At 39.9% G+C, this 16261-nt stretch overlaps 1 non-coding gene across 1 annotated transcript; it reads left to right on the top strand.

Moving 5' to 3' along the window:
- The first annotated feature begins 15259 nt into the window (after positions 1–15259).
- LOC142533995 (small nucleolar RNA R71) lies at positions 15260–15366 on the top strand. Its single transcript, XR_012816868.1, has one exon. It is a non-coding gene; the product is annotated as a small nucleolar RNA R71 (small nucleolar RNA).
- Positions 15367–16261: the final 895 nt, after the last annotated feature.

Below are 16261 nucleotides of genomic sequence, written 5' to 3'. Positions count from 1 at the left end.
GACTTCAGCACTAGGAAAGCTTGTTCACTTTCCGCAATTCATTCTAATTTAGAGGCTTTGCAGAGAATTTTGATGAAAGTAAGGGCCCAGTCAGCTGATCGAGCATTGAATCTTGGCAATGCTACAATCCGATCTGTTAGATTTTTGCACCTCATGAACATTTCAGAACAATATCATAGTAGCAAGGGCACCAATTTTCTCCAGATTGGCCTTGATACCCCTTTGATTAATCATATAACCCAAGAAATTGTATATTTGTATGCCAAAAAAATTCTTTCTCAGGTTCAATGATAGTTGATATTTAGAAGAGTAGAGAAGATCTTTTCGAAATCATTAATGAGTTCGCTGCTTTAGCCTTGATCAAAATATCATCTACATAAACATCTACATTAAGGCCAATCTGATCTTTAAAAACTTTATTCATGAGACTTTGATAAATGGGTTAGGAATTATTGAGCTCGAAAGCAATAACGACATAAAAAAAATTCCATATCAAGAAATAAAACTAACCTTATCCATATCTTGCTCGGCCAAAGGGATCTAGTGATACCCTTGATAAACGTCCAAAAAGCACAAAAGCTTGTGCCCAACAATAGAATATACCAAAAATTTATTTTGGGGCAGAGGATAGCAATCCTTTTAGACAAACTCGGTTAAGATCTCGGAAGTCGACACACATTCTCTACTTTGCTAAAGATTTAGGCACAAGCACAACATTAGATAACTGGATCGAAATTGTACATCCTTATGTGGTCAGCCTTCAATAATTCTTTTATTTTCTCTCAAATAAATGCATCTTTTTGGCCCGAAGTGTCTCTTAATTTGTATCACAGGTTGGGAGTCGGATAAAAAATTCATGTAGTGCTCCATAGCTTCTAGTCAGACACTAGTGAGATTGGAAGATGACCATGCAAAGACATCTTTGTTCCTTCATAATCACTTGAGTAATCAACCTTTTAATGGTTCAACCAAGGTTTTGGAAATCCTGACTTCTCCAGTTAGAGCGGATATAATCTTCTTCTCGCATTCTTCTTCAATGGTTACATGGGCAACCTCCTCATTCAGATTTAGATTATTATGCACTGTAATTTCTTTTGGCTCGGCGGCTCGGTCTTTGTAATCTTTTGTTCTAACTTGGACTTCTTCAACATAGAATTTCCGAGATATTTTCTAATCACCTTGAACTTTCGAACTATGCTTCTGACCATAAACTTAATTTTTAATGAAGTGCTGAAGACACTGCCATGAAAGTGGCCATGGCGGGTCGGACCAATATGACATTGTAAGTAGAAGAAGCTTCAACCCCAATAAAATTGATTATTCTGGTATGTCTTGTACTTCTTTCGCCCATAGAAAGGGAAAGGTTTATCATTCCAACAGGGTTAATGGCATGTCCCATGACCCTGAATAGGACGGTCACTACCAGCTCTAACTTATATTCACCCAGATCCATTTGATTGATGGCCTCCTTTAATAATATGTTCACGAACTGCCAGATTCTACTAACATCCAAGATACGTCATAATTGGCTAACACTGCTCAAATAAGCAGAGCGTCATTATGCGGATCAGACAATCCTTGCATGTTTTTTGGCCCGAAGAATATTATTTATTCGGATTGAAAATTTTGTCATTTATTTCTATGTTATCCATTTTCTCATACTGGAATTCCTTGATCTGTTGCAGTCTTCATCCGTAGGAACTCTAGAGATCATATTTGTAACTCCTCGAGGAGGAGGTTGAGCACAAGGTGGTGCACTAGTAGTTTTTTGGGTGGGGCAAGGGGGTCCCTGCTCGGGGGAATTTGGATGTTCCCCTTCTCCAATCATGTAGATTTATTTCTTCCCTAATTCGTTTAGGATGCCTATAATCATCTGCGGACCAGGCAAGAATAGCCTTCATGTCCAATTCTCGTTGGATTATTCGTTCATTTTTCTCAGCCAGGTGCCTGCATTCATTGATGGTATGACCATGGTTATTACGGAAATGACAATAACTGTCCGAGGGAGGTCGTAGAAGGCCCTTATCACTACATCGCGCTCTTAATGAGATTTCTTTGTTCACAGATTTCCACAACCCGATATGTGTTCATTTTCAAAGAAGTTTATGTGGAAAACTGCCCAAGCAGAGTAGTCGGGTTGTCAAGAGTAGGCCAATCTGTGAAACTTTAGGCCGAGCCTTTTTTTCGTCTGGGTGCTTTCTTGGACTATTCGACCCTAGCCATTTGTGCCTTCTTCATATTAATAGATTTTTCCGACTTTGCAAGTAAGTGTTCAAAACCTATGGGTGTTTTTTTCACCAGCAAGTTAAAATAGATCTCCTAGCCTCATGCCCTGGATGAATGTACTGATTAATAAATCTGGTCTAACAGAGGGATTTCTACCACTTTTGTATTAAAAATTTTGAGGTAGGAGCGCATAATCTTATATTCTTGTTGTTTAATGCTAAATAGGCTCAAATTCATCATTGATTGCTTCTTGTTGCTGGAAAATCTATGTAAAAAAATCCGGTCGAATTTTTGGAATGTACTGATACATCCTGGCTCAATCAGATTGAACCATTTTTGTTCATCCCCTACCAAGGTGTTGAGAAAGACCCGACATTTGATACGGTCAGAGCAATGATGCAGCAAACTGGTGTTCTCGAATCGAGATAGATGCTCATATGTCATCCATTCTCGAGATAGATGCTCATATGGCATCCATTCCCATTACATTCCCCAACATTTGGAAATCTAAAGTGCGTAGGGAGTTCGGGTGCTAGGATTTGCACTGAGAAATGGACGGCTCAGGGCGGAAGCGAGCCTCCCCGAGCTTCTTGCAGAAGTTGCACCACGTCCCCGAGTTTTCCCATCTCCTCGGTAACCTCATCTGATTAATAGGTGGATTGTTTCCTTGTCTCTGCGCCAACACTTACTCCACAATGGCAGTGATCAGCTGAGTAAGCTGCGCAATATCGAAATGAGAAGGTGGAGGAGGTGGATTATTCCCCCAGTTCTTATTTTAATTGATGCTTGCCTCTTTATTATTCTCTTTGTTGGCCCACGGCCTCTTCCACGACCACCCCGTCTTCCTGTTCATCTTAGCATATTATCTCTATTTATTCAAATTCCCACTGATGAAGTCAATTTATGATACCAAAAATTTCACGTACCTAAGGTTCGGTCTGGTGAGAAAAAATCACTCATGATTTCTTGGTTGATATAAAGCGATCCGAGCAAAAACTTGGGTTGGGAATTGGTTGAGCTGAATCATGAGTTGACGAACAAATGTTAAGGGGCCTCAGAAGTGTTTTCAACGTAGCCCTCTGATGCTTAAGTGGGTCCGAAGGGAAAACTTAAGTGTGTGACAAAATATTTCTTCTGTGAAACAATGAGTGAATGAATAAAATTATAGAGACTACCTGATATTTATAGAGTTGAGACTGTTAGTACATCGATTTTCTCATGTCCAAAACACATCGAAAGTTTAAAAATTTTTATTTAACATTCAAAATATTTTTTGGACACTCGTATGGTTTAAATGATATAATCATTCATAGGTTGTTTAGTAAGATACCTTTAGTGAATTGATTCAATCGGCTCCAACTATTCCAGTATTAGCGGATATAACTATTGTTGAAAATTCCTACGAACTTTCTTCAAATCTCTTTCTTTAATCTTCGAATCAGCTACGATCGGATTACTTGCTACTCTTCTAACTTGCACGAGAAAATTAGAAGATATTTTTGTGTAGAGACGAAACACGAAAAAGAAATTGAATCAATACTATAAGCCGAATTTTTCTTGCAAAAGAAAAAGATTTTGAGAGCAGCACTAGAAATTGGGAAGAGCCGAAAATCCTTTTTCCTTGCAAAATCTTTCGGATGGACTATTGTCCATAAGAATCAAAATTCTTATTATTATTTCTAATCCTTAATTTACTTAATTAATCTAATTAATTAAGTTAATTAAAGATTCGAAAATGCATGCCAATTTTTTCCAATCTCTATTTTCTCTTTTAATACATATATTTATGATAATATCATGCATTAATATTATTTTGCTTTGTGTGCAAGTTTTATAAAATTATGGTATCATGAATATTTCCATATTACATAAATCAATACCGTATTTTATAAAAACTTAATGGACTATATTTTAACTCAATTAAAATATAATTTAATTATTAAAGCCCATTTGAACTTTAATAAATTTGCATGATGGGCTTATACTCTTACAAGCGTATGATCCATGCTCCCATTATATTAATCTAATCATAATCCCAATCTGTGATCAAATATCATCGATGTGACAATTTCAACTATTTCGTTATTATGATGCACACTTTAGTTTCGAGATTACCAATGTCTAAATAAGGTAGAAGCATTCTATTTGAATGTTCTTAACAGTCAAACTCTCAAAATTTTCATAAGGTTTTATAAACTTTATTTATAAGTTTATCGATCGATCATATCAAACTTATTTCTTATAAATTCAACTCATTGAATTCATTATCTCAACGGGAACAAGTAAACCAATACTTGTGTGACCCTCAATAGTTAAGGGATACAGCTAGCCGTGGGTTCACAACTCTTTGTGATTCGGGATATTTTTTCTTTATTCGGGCTTACCCTAATTTCTCCACATTCCATGTACCAACATTTGATAATGAGAATGTCAGAAACCATTTTTCGATTAAACCCATCGAATCATAGTAAAAGCGTCTAGTAGCATCGTCCCATGATTCCCTAGGTATCATTGATAGTACCTGCAAGAACTAATCGGTTATGATTAACGTACAATAGGGTCCTTTCATCGTATATATCCCGATCGAATCTGCTACCATTGGTTCATCAAGGGTTGCATATTAATTCGATAGCTGTGTGACACGTCTTTGAGAATAAATAGTGGCATCGCACGTACAATTGGAGAACGCCTTCCCTAATGTACATCTCATACTCTGACCAGAGATTCCATGCACTATTGTTTTATCAGATCACACAAGATATCCACACCCGTATATGAGCGGTGAATTCCCGACTACAATGCACTGGCTTCTATATGTGTCGCAACTATACCCAATCTCGTCACCTGATGACCCTCTTGGAGTCTGTAAACGAGTCAAAGTACAACCCTAGCATATAGAGCCTCAAGCCTCAATGTTGTCCCGGATCGTAAGGACTAATAGTGTACAATCACAACCATGGATTTATCCTCTCGATGAATGATAACCCTTTGGAAAGTCTGAGGGAGGGTTGTTCGGTAAAATCATCCTATGATTACCCATTTGCATGATTGGACATCTATATGCCTTTACCATTAAACACGTACACAATATCATAGATGCTAGTCTCAAGCTCAAGCGGCCTTTATCCTTATTTTAGGCGGCTGAATCGACTAGTAACGAATTTAAAATATACACTATTTACAAATGAGTTTCAAGATCGAATTACGATTCATTTGTATTAAAGTATAATCAAGGACTTTATCTATGTTGATTTCATGGGTATACATGTAAAGTAAAATGAGACCATAAAAAGTTAAATTATTGTTGATGGTATTTTCACTACCGCAAGTATACGGTGTCAAGTTTTAGTACTGGTTAGAGTACAGATATCGATCCCACGAAGAGTAAATATTTAAAACTATATATTAATTACCACCATTGACATAGCTCAACTTTATTTAAACGAATCAAATAGTTGGTTTAAAATCAATTCAAATAAAATAACAATTCCTGTAATTCTAGTACGCAGCAGAAAATTCACTGAGGAAATAAATCTAGAGATATGATTTCGTCGAGTCTCCCCTATGCTAAATTAACATTGACTAACATTTAATTAAATTGCACCATGTTTATTAACCAAGAACTCACAATATTTTCTATTCCCTCTGTCGAGTGTTAAATAGAAATGTACTACCTATTACTGATTTTAATATGTCTATTCAAAATCACGTAACACGTAATAAAAGTAAACAAGGTTCTTTTAAGGATTCGTCAGAATTATACGTCTTTTGCACGTTATAAATATCTAACAGTGTGATTTCTTCTGTCCTAATTTCAATCCCCTCTGTCGACTGTTAGATTTCAATTATGTAATCAATTGAATTATGGCCAGTAATGCAAAAGCATTAAAAACAAGAAATCACAAATAAACACGATGAAATAATTCAATGAAAATTCAAATCGTCGTTCACATAGGTTCAACCACGACTACATCAATCTCTAGAAAATAAAATTAGTTCATGCTCGAATTTAAATCACCACAAAACCTGTTTGTAATCATTAAAAACGTAAAAGTAAGAAACCGAATTAAGAACGTGTTGGCGAGAGATGAAAGTGCTTCTCCGTGTCCGGATTCACCGTCTTCTATATCCATTCTTTGCGTCCCGTGATCCGTGCGCTCTCACTTTTTCTCCTTTCTCTCGAGTGGTGTGACGGCTGTGCTAAAAAAATTTCGGAACCCCTAAAAAAAACACGCCGACGCCTATTTATTTCTGAACTTTGCGCCGCACGCATATGCGCGCCATGAGCGGCGCATATGCGCGCTGTTCTCGGTATTTCACTTCTTGGGGCATTGCTCGCGCATATGCGTGATCTTACTCGCGCATATGCGCGAGTCTCACTGTATGGGCCGCGCATGTGCGCGGCTTTGAGGGCGCATATGCGCCAATCTTTCTGTCCTAGTTGCGCATGCTTGGCTCACATCTCTTCTACTAAGCGCCATTTTGGTTCATTTTCACGCCCATGTCGTGGCCGCACCTAGCTACCTGCAATCACACCAAAAACAACAAAAAGCGCGTAATTCCGCCCAAAAGACTAACAATCTATATGAAGTATAAGAATAATATAAGTGCATAAAATGCACTTATCAAATCCCCCAAACTTAAACTTTTGCTAGTCCCGAGCAAAATCAAAATGAAAATAAATAAAACATTAACTAGACTCGACTAAACAAATCCTAAAAAATAAATAACTAAACGAACAAGAATTGTGGAATAAAAGGATAACCACTAGCCTCAGAGATTACAGCTTCCATGATTTTGAATCAAACACATGCCACATTACTCACAGTTTACGTGCGTGTGTGTTTTGCTATTCTCGTTTACCCAAACCAAATGCCAAAATAAGTTCATAACTTTTTCTTTTTCATAAAATTCTGGACCCCTCGACACACACGTAATTAGCAAAACCATTGAAGCACACATTCACCTTCACAAATCAACAGGACTTATAGGGTAACATTTGGCTAAACAAAGTGGTATTATGAAGGCAACAATTAACCAAATAAAATCCAATATCATGAGATGCGCACATGTACACAATCAAATTCTGTGTCTATCGACGGCATTTTTCAAGTGTCCATAGGCTTAACTTTGACAACTCTTCTCCAGTAGTATATTGGGTATGTGTGACTCGGCTAATAGGTCTTTTAAGCTTATAACGTTAGGCTATGGCTAATGGCTTCAAATGAAGGTCGATAGTCAAAAGTGAGAGAAAACAAACCAATTTATTTTTCAACACGCGTCTCCTTCCTTTTGTTTCACTTCCACTTGCCTTGCCACAACATTTTCACCATTTTGTCCTCCTTTTTACATCACATGTCATACTCTTTCCCTCTTTATTCAGCTTTTTTTTTTTCCAGACATTTCTTTCTTTCTTTTCACCTTTTCATGATATTCTTATATGCACACAAGGAAGAGGAACTTTTGTAGTGATACACAGGTTCGTTTTCTCTCAGTTTTCGGTAGGTATTAGTGTATATGCTCAAAAGTTGGTAGTTGACGTAGGAGTTTAGAATTGATACGAATGGGGGCTTTTGTGTGCCTTGGCACACTCCATTCGATTTTCATTAAGCTCAAACATGGGACACTAGGGTGTATATGATGTTATGGGTAGGCTTGAAAGGCTCAAACGTTCCAAAAATCGCCTAAATCATCCATAAGTCACACAATACCCGTATCTCGCCTCGAAGAGTGCCAAACTAAGTTTTAGACTACTTTCAATTTACCAATCAACAAACACAGACAAATCATGTTTTCGGGTATTCAAACAGAACAAATCACATCTCATTCTCATTTAGGCTCAAAGGGCTAACAATTGACAGTTTATTCAAGGAAAAACAGGCCCAACATAAATCAAAGACTGCCTGAATCATTTTTGTGTTAGTGAACATATAGCTCAACAACAAGAAATCACATGCAGGTTTTGGAGTCCGCTCATTCATTTCAAATCACAAACCACATGAACACTCTCTCGACATCGGGTGTATCAACAATCATAGCAATCGTGATTTAATGTGTAAACGGTTAAGTAAAGATAGCATGCATTCGGATTCGTAATCAAGGAACAACATGGATTTCGGGTTAACTCTCATCATTGTTTGGTTATTACCTTAATTCCACAATTCCAAAAAAAAAAAACAATTAACGACTACGAAAAGAAAAACATAAAGATTAAATGAATTAAACATAAAAAAAATAACATCAAAGCAACAAATCAACTCAGATCAAATCAACTCAGATCAAATAATCAAATCACCCCCCAAACTTAAAATATGCATTGTCCTCAATGTATAAACAAGAAAGAAATGGGACACGCATACCTCACACGACGAGCGTCAGTGCTCTCCGTCATCATCATCGACATCCTCATCCATGTGCTGGGGTGGGGCCTGTGGAGGAGGTCCTGGATACTGTGGTGGCCATGCAGGTGGCTGGGGAAACATGGGATCTTCTGGACCTAAAGGCGGGAACCGCTGAGCGAGCACGGAGGTGAAATCCATCATGAATCCCATAAAGTGGTCCGTGCGGTACTGAAGTGAATCTAGCACCTGGCGCTGCTCGACTAGTAACTGCCTCTGATCCTGCATCTCAATCTCTAGTCGTCTCAATCTGTCTCCCCTGCGCTCTCTGGCTGCTGCAAGTGGTGGTGGAATCTGTGCTTGTGGGGGCTCCTCTTCGTCCGGCAACTCATAGGGAACATAGGATGCGCCTCCAAAGAAAGCAACAATGGGGGCCTTTGGCTTGAGAACTGGTTCATCAAGGGCCCATGAGACGCCGGCCTGACGGCATAGCTCGGTAACAGTGTGGGGACAAGGGAGGGCAACCGTGGCTAACCCTGCGCCGGCTCTCATAATCGAGCCATAAATGATTTTCCCCACGTCAATTGATTTGCCCGTCAGGATGGCATAAACCAATGCGGCTTTGTCCTTGGTGACATCGTAGTAGTGAGAGGACGGGAGGATGCGGGCTAGTACAAAAGATGTCCATGCACTAGCGTTAGGACCCATGTCGGTTTTCTTTAAAGATGTAGGCCCGCTCGAGCTCATTTTCCATACGGCGCCGGCCTCACAAATGGTCCGGATGACCTCTGTGTAATTAACTCCTTCTTCGAGGAACTCACTGTACTCGTCCTGATCGAAACTGGGCATCTATAAAGCGTGTTGATCGTTCGAGAATCGAACGACACCAATTTCCCTCGGACCAATACTTTAGATTCCTCATGGCGAATCCGGAGGTTGGCATAAAATTCTCGCACAATGGAAATAACGGCGTCCGAAGGGTGTTGAGCGAACTCCACCCGTTGCCTTCGTTCCAGTTCATTTATAATCACACCACGTGCAATGGACAAATTGAACCCCCGTTCCGGTATTATGGGCCGTGTCATAGTACTGTCATATATCTGCTGGGCCTCCTCATTCAAGAATCGGTGAGAATCGAAGCTTGAAGAGGAAGAGGCACCCTTTTTTGACCTCTTTTTCGGCGCCATATCAACTCAATAATCCAATATCACACTCAACACCGGCTAAATTTAACAATTGAAGAGTCAAAAGAAAAATCTGGTAATCACACCCCAATATAGGTAACGATTATAATTTCACCAAACCACTTAATCCGGTTAGCAATACGATATATGCCCCAATCACAAACTGATTTAGAACAAAACAAAGTACCCACGTCACAATAACAGAAGTTCCTCTAAAAATCGAACATCAATTCTCAACTATTCTGAAGATTTGAGAAAATTTCGAAATAAAGCCTTTAACTTCACGAGAGAGTTACCAGAAATCGGAGTGTTGGTGGAAAATTTGCTGTTGTGAAGGCGGTGGTCGGCTTTCGGTAGTGGGAGGCGGCAGCGTGGAGTGTTGAAGGAGGGAGGTGCTGTGATGTGTGAGGGAGAGTGGGTTTCTGAATTCTGAAGTCGCGATCCCCCCTTTTTTTTTTCTTAAACTGAGTCGCGGGCATATGCGCGCCATGAAGTGGCGCATATGCGCGTCTGCTACTGGCCGGCATGCTGGAATGTGGCGCATATGCGCGCAAGTATTGGCGCATATGCGCCGACCTCTCTGCCAATATCGCGCATGTACGCGGAAATTCGTCGCGCATGTGCGCGGGGCACACTGTCCATAACCTTCTCGATTTTTTTGTTTTTTTTTTGTTTTTTTTTTTAAATACCAGCAAAAAAATAGCAAAATGCAAATTAATACTTGAGAAAATTAAAATTAATAAACTAAAGAATCGAAATAAAATAAATAAAATGAATGCAAAACTAAATAAATGTGGGTTGCCTCCCACACAGCGCTTGGTTTAACGTCATCAGCTTGACTTTCTTCAGTCTACTTTGGTTCTCGTAGTGGGATGTTGTCCATGTGTCGCACTTCATTTCCAAAATAATGCTTGACCCTCTGACCATTGACTTTAAATGTCTGACCATTGTTGCATTTTAACTCAATTGCACCGTGTGGGTACACTGTTTCCACTGTGAATGGTCCAGACCATCGTGATTTTAACTTACCAGGGAACAATCTTAGTCGAGAATTGAATAATAACACCTGTTGTCCTGGTTCGAAGTCTCGTCAAAGAATCTGCTTGTCGTGCCATTTCTTGGTCCTTTCCTTGTATATCTTGGCATTTTCGTATGCATCATTCCTAAACTCCTCCATCTCGTTCAGTTGCAGCAGTCGTTGTTCGCCAGATGCTCCCATATCAAAATTGAGCCTTTTCACAGCCCAATATGCTTTGTGCTCCAGTTCCACAGGGAGATGACAAGCTTTTCCAAAGACCAACCTATAAGGAGACATCCCGAAAGGTGTCTTGTATGCAGTCCTGTACGCCCATAATGCGTCATCTAGCTTGATCGCCCAATCCTTCCGGTTTGTCTTCACTGTCTTTTCTAATATTTACTTGATCTCCCGGTTGGATACCTCTGCTTGCCCATTAGCTTGCGGGTGGTATGCCAGTGTCACCCTGTGCTTCACGTCATATTTGGCCAATAGTGAGTTAAAAATTTTGTTGCAGAAATGCGTACCTTCATCACTGATAATGGCTCTAGGCATTCCGAATCTTGTGAAGATGTTCCTGTGGACAAACTTAACAACAACTCGAGCATCATTAGTACTGGTGGCGATTGCTTCCACCCATTTTGACACATAATCAACAGCAAGTAAAATATAAGATTGACCAAAAGAAGATGAGAATGGGCCCATAAAATCAATACCCCAGACATCAAAATGTTCCACCTCCAAAATATTTGTTAGTGGTAATTCATGTCGCCTAGAAATATTGCCAACTCTTTGGCATTTATCACATGACTTGACTAAAGTATAACTGTCTTTAAATAAATTAGGCCAATAGAAACCTGACTGTAGTACCTTAGCTGCTGTTCTAGATGCTCCAAAGTGTCCACCGTAGGGTGAGGAATGACACTGCTCTAGAATTGTACCCGCTTCTTCCTCTGCTACACATCGTCTGATTATCTGATCAGCGCATCTCTTGAACAAGAAAGGATCGTCCCACAGATAAAACTTGGCATCATGAAGAAATTTCTTCTTCTGATGATACGTTAAATCTGAAGGTAATTCTTCTGCAGCAAGGAAATTAGCTATATCTGCAAACCACGGATGTGTAACACTTGCCTTGAAAAGTTGTTCATCTGGGAACGACTCGTTGATAGCTCCACCTTCAGTTCTTTCTTCCAGCTCTAGTCGTGATAGGTGATCAGCCACCTGGTTCTCACAACCTTTCTTGTCTTTGACTTCAAAGTCAAATTCTTGAAGTAGGAGTATCCATCGTATCAACCTGGGCTTGGACATCCTTTTTGGCAAACAAGTAGCGAAGAGTTGCATGGTTAGTGAAAACAGTTACCTTGGTGCCAATGAGATATGTTCTGAATTTGTCGAATGCAAACACCACTGCTAGCATCTCTTTCTCAGTAGTGGTGTAATTCTGTTGGGCTGCATCGAGTGTACGACTTGCATAGTAGATGGCTTTAAACATCTTGTCTCGCCTTTGTCCCAATGCTGCTCCCACAGCATAGTCTCTAGCATCGCACATGAGCTCAAAGGGCTCCTTCCAATCAGGCACTATCATGATGGGTGCAGAGAACAGTGCTGCCTTGATCCTGTTAAACGCCTGTAAACAATCATCGTCAAAAATAAATGTAGAATATTTCTCTAATAAATTACATTAAGGTCTAGTAATTTTAGAGAAATCTTTAATATAACGACGATAGAACCCGGCATGTCCCAAGAAGCTTCTGATTCCTTTCACATTTTTCGGCGGTGGGAGTTTTTCAATTGCCACAACTTTGGCTCTGTCCACTTCTATCCCTCTAGCTGAAATTTTATGCACAAGTACAATACCTTCTGAGACCATGAAGTGACATTTTTCCCAATTCAGCACTAGATTCTTTGCTTGGCATCTCTGCAAAACAAGCGTTAGGTTCTGCAAACAATGATCAAAAGATGAACCAAACACAGAGATATCATCCATAAAAACTTCCATTATTTCCTCGACCATGTCAGAAAATATGGCCATCATACACCGCTGAAAAGTAGCAGGTGCATTGCAGAGACCAAATGGCATTCTCCTGAAAGCAAATGTACCGTAGGGGCAAGTGAAGGTAGTCTTCTCTTGAACCTCCGGTGCAATGACAATCTGATTGTAACCTGAATAACCATCTAGAAAGCAATAATAATGATAACCACCTGCTCTATCAAGCATCTGGTCAATAAAGGGAGGAGGGAAGTGATCTTTCCTAGTCACATCATTCAATTTCCTGTAGTCTATACACACTCGCCAACCAGTCACTGGACGAGTTGAAATCAATTCGTTATTCTCATTTCTAACTACAGTTATACCTCCCTTTTTAGGCACTACTTGTACTGGTGAAACCCAAGAACTGTCAGATATAGCATAAATAACACCAGCATTTAACAATTTTAATACCTCAGCCCTCACAACTTCTTTCATGGCTGGATTAAGCCTCCTCTGATGATCAACATAAGGGGTATAGGACTCCTGCATCAATATTTTATGCATACAAACAGTAGGGCTAATCCCCTTTATGTCAGTAATTGTCCATCCCAACGCAGATTTAAATTCTCTCAACACCCTCAACAACCTATCTTTCTCATCACTAGTAAGAGCAGAAGATATAATTACCGGATGTGACGAACCCTCGTCTAGGAATGCATAGCACAAGTGACTCGGTAAATCCTTCAATACAGGGGATGCTTTTGGTATCTCTTTACTTGCATCCTCAAGTAACTCTTCAAGTTGGGCATTATTCTTTTCTTTAGGTAGCGTATTGAGAGCAAGTAACTCCTCTCGCACATCCCAGTCATCTTCATCCAGTGTAGAAGCTGATTCCAACAAGCATCTCTCCAAAGAGTCCTTTGTCATCCTACCTGCACCAACATGAGATACACATGAATCAATTATATCAATGCTATTACAAGTACTTACCTCATTTGGTCCCTTGATGGTGTTGTAGATGTTGAACACGACTTCATCTCCACCTACTCTCAATGTGAGCTCGCCCTTGTGCACATCAATCAAGGCTTTTCCAGTAGCTAGGAATGGCCGTCCAAAGATAAGTGGCGTCTCATGGTCTTCTTCCATATCTAAGATGACAAAATCAGCAGGAAATATGAATTTATCTATCTTTACCAGCACATCCTCTACTATCCCTCGTGGATAGGTAAGTGATCTGTCCGCCAGCTGCAAAGTAATAGTGCTAGGTTTCTCCTCGCCAAGTTCCAATGTCCTGTAAATAGAAAAAGACATTAAATTTATACTAGAACCCAAATCACATAAAGCTCTATTTACTCTAGAACCACCAATAACACAAGGAATAGTAAAACTCCCTGGATCTTTGAGTTTCTGTGGTAATTTCCTTTGAAGTATTGCACTGCACTCTTCGGTCAGCTTTACGGTCTCAAACTCTTGAAGTTTCCTCTTTTTGGACATCACATCCTTGATGAACTTAGCATAATTGGGCATTTGCTCCAATGCATCGGCACATGGGATGTTGATGTGTATTTTCTTGAAAATTTCCAGGAACTTTGCAAACTGATCATCTAGTCCTTTCTTCTTGAACCTCTGTGGGTATGGAAGATTCACCTTTGGTAAGGGTCGCTGCTCAATAACTTTCTTAGGTTCCTCCACTTTCTGTTCCCCAACACTTGCACTCTTTTCCTCATCTTCCTCAACTGTAATCTCTTCACTTTCTTCAGTAGGCTCTGGGATCCCAATTTCCTTGCCACTCCTCAGTGTGACAGCTTTGCACTGTTCCCTAGGATTCACCTCGGTATTGCTGGGAAACTGTCCTCGATTCTGATCTTTTAAAGCATTGGCTAGTTGCCCAATCTGTGTTTCCAAGGACTTCATCGTGGCACCCATATTGCCCATGTGTGTCTCCATGTTATCAAGACGAGACTCAGTTCTCGCCATTCTCTTTCCAGACTCAGTCACAGATATGCCAACTAGATCTTCAAAAAATGGCTTTCCTTCCCCTTTTTGTGTATTGAACCCCGGTGGGGGATTCAACACGTTCTTGTTGTTTGCATAGGAGAAATTCTCGTGATTCCTCAAACCTGGATGATAAATATTAGGGGAAGGATTACCTCGATAACCTCCAAAGCCACGATTGTTGATGTACTGAGCTTCCTCCACAACTGGCTCTTCCTCAGCAGTCACCAATGCTACATCAGACGTAGATTGGCCTGGCTTGTTCATCGCTGCAATCTGTGCGGTCAATGCCGAAACCTGTGCAGTAAGTGATGTGATCGGGTCTACAGCATACACTCCAGCAGGTTTCCTTGATCCAGATCTTTCACTCGGCCACTGATAACTGTTGATGGTCATCTGTTCAAGCAAATCATAGGCCTCATCAGGTGTTTTAGACAAAATAGTACCTCCGGCGGCTGCATCCACATTCCCTCTAGTTGGCCCATCTAAACCATTGTAAAATAACTCAATCTGCACCCAATCTGCATAGCCATGATTCGGGCACTTCCTGAGTAATTCCTTGTATCGCTCCCATGCCTCATACAATACTTCAAATTCTCTCTGCCTGAAGTTGGTGATATCTATTTTCAGCTGAGCAGATTTAGTAGGAGGGAAGTACTTTGACAGAAACTTCGTAACCAAATCTGCCCAAGTAGTAACACTTCCCAGCGGTAGAGATTGGAGCCAGCTCCTAGCATGATCCCTGAGAGAAAACGGAAACAGGCGCAATCGAATAATTTCGTCAGAAACACCGTTAATTTTTACCGTATCCGTGATCTCCAGAAAAGTTCTGAGGTGAAGATGGGGATCTGCGGTGGCTGCTCCTCCAAATTGGTTCTGTTGAACCATGTTGATGAGTGCGGGCTTTAGCTCGAAATTATTAGCAGCAATAGTTCCACGAGCTATTCCAGAGTAGTGAGCGTTTATGACTGGGCGGAAATGTTCCCGGATTGGCACCTCTCTTGGGAGCTCATTCTGATTATCTCTGTTTTCATCCATCGCTTTAATTTCGTCTCTCCTTGCTTTCCTTAATCTCCTAGCAGTTCTTTCGATTTCCGGATCAAAAATTAGCAAGTCGGGATTTTGAAATCTTCGCATGCACTGCAAAACAAAAAGATTATAGATTAACAAAGTAACTAAAATAAAATAAAATAAAGTCTAAATTAAAGTAAAGACTAATTAGTAATGATATCAATATGCAATTAAATAGTTTACTCCCCGGCAACGGCGCCAAAAACTTGTTGATGGTATTTTCACTACCGCAAGTATACGGTGTCAAGTTTTAGTACTGGTTAGAGTACAGATATCGATCCCACGAAGAGTAAATATTTAAAACTGTATATTAATTACCACCATTGACATAACTCAACTTTATTTAAACGAATCAAATAGTTGGTTTAAAATCAATTCAAATAAAATAACAATTCCTGTAATTCTAGTACGCAGCAGAAAATTCAATGAGGAAATAAATCTAGAGATATGATTTCGT

This window comes from Primulina tabacum, chromosome 18, assembly GCF_025594145.1.
Source record: "Primulina tabacum isolate GXHZ01 chromosome 18, ASM2559414v2, whole genome shotgun sequence".
Lineage (NCBI taxonomy): Eukaryota > Viridiplantae > Streptophyta > Magnoliopsida > Lamiales > Gesneriaceae > Primulina > Primulina tabacum.
This window is presented reverse-complemented; position numbering and strand designations above follow the sequence as displayed.